A 1,232-nucleotide genomic window follows, 5' to 3' on the forward strand; every position below is an offset into this window, starting at 1 on the left:
ACATCTGTACCGGCATGTTAATCTGAAAATAAAAATAAAAAATAAACTTAAAAAAAAATTTCTGTCATTCATCATTAGAGAAAATCAAATGAAAACTGCAATGCAATACCAGTACACACTTTTTAGAAGTACAATTTGACAGCAATGAAGATTTGTTATCGGTTTGTTTGTTTTTAACTAATACCAAATGCTACCCAGGATGTGAAGCAATTGGAACTCTGGCACATAGCTAGTTTAAATGCCAAATCTTATGATCACTTTGGGAAATAGTTTGACAATTCCTCATAAAGTGAAACGTGCACTCACTATATGACCCAACAATCCTGTGTCTACGTATTTGCCCAAGTGACATGGAAACTAACATTCACAACAAAACTTGTATGTGAACGTTGATAGTGGCTTAACCCGTCATCACCAGAACTGGAATGACTCAGATGACTTTTACCTGATGAATAAACTGTGGTACATCCAAAAACCGGAATGCCACTCAGATATCTAAAGGTGTATATACGAACCCCTGATACATGTGACCTCACAGGTAAATCACAAATGCATCACGCTGGGTGGAAAACACCAGACACTAAATACCACACACTACATGACTCAATCTGTGTGACATCAAAGACAAAGCTATGGGAAAAGAAAAGCGACTGTCACGGGCGTCATGTGTGTTGGGTGGAGGTGTTGATGACCAGCTGGTATGACAAGAATTTGGGGGCTTATGGGACTATTCAGTGTCTTAATGGCAGTTACGTGACTGTACGTATCTGTAAAAACTGACAAAAGGGTGAATTTTACCGCATATAAATCATTCCTCAATAGATGGTTTAATTTTAAAAAGTAACTGGAACAGTACAGAAAAGATTAGCATGACCCCTAAACAAGGATGACACACAAATTCAGGAAGTGTTCCATATTTAAAAAAAAAAAAAAAAAAAAAAAAGATATACTTTTTAGAAGTGCTTGAGAGTTTTCCTTTAATTCCTATATTCCAAAGAACATGTCCTCACATCTGAGTGTCAATGCATAAACACCGTGAAAATTGTGGTTGATTCTCTGGCTAGGCTCAGCGGTTTTAAGTGTCAAGGGAAAGGGCCCATTTCCGAGGGAAGCCGGAGGGAAGCAGACCCTAAAGAGACAAGTTTGGGAAGCGTGATGGGAAGAAGTGCTAACAACGGCAGGGCCTCCTTGGGTAGCCTGCACTGGAAACCATTGCTGGAGAATCTGGAGCG

General features: G+C 39.1%; 1 non-coding gene across 1 annotated transcript; it reads left to right on the plus strand.

Moving 5' to 3' along the window:
- Positions 1-817: 817 nt before the first annotated feature.
- Positions 818-921, plus strand: LOC128592631 (U6 spliceosomal RNA). The gene has a single exon (XR_008381954.1). It is a non-coding gene; the product is annotated as a U6 spliceosomal RNA (small nuclear RNA).
- Positions 922-1,232: the final 311 nt, after the last annotated feature.

This window comes from Nycticebus coucang, chromosome 1, assembly GCF_027406575.1.
Source record: "Nycticebus coucang isolate mNycCou1 chromosome 1, mNycCou1.pri, whole genome shotgun sequence".
Classification (NCBI taxonomy): domain Eukaryota; kingdom Metazoa; phylum Chordata; class Mammalia; order Primates; family Lorisidae; genus Nycticebus; species Nycticebus coucang.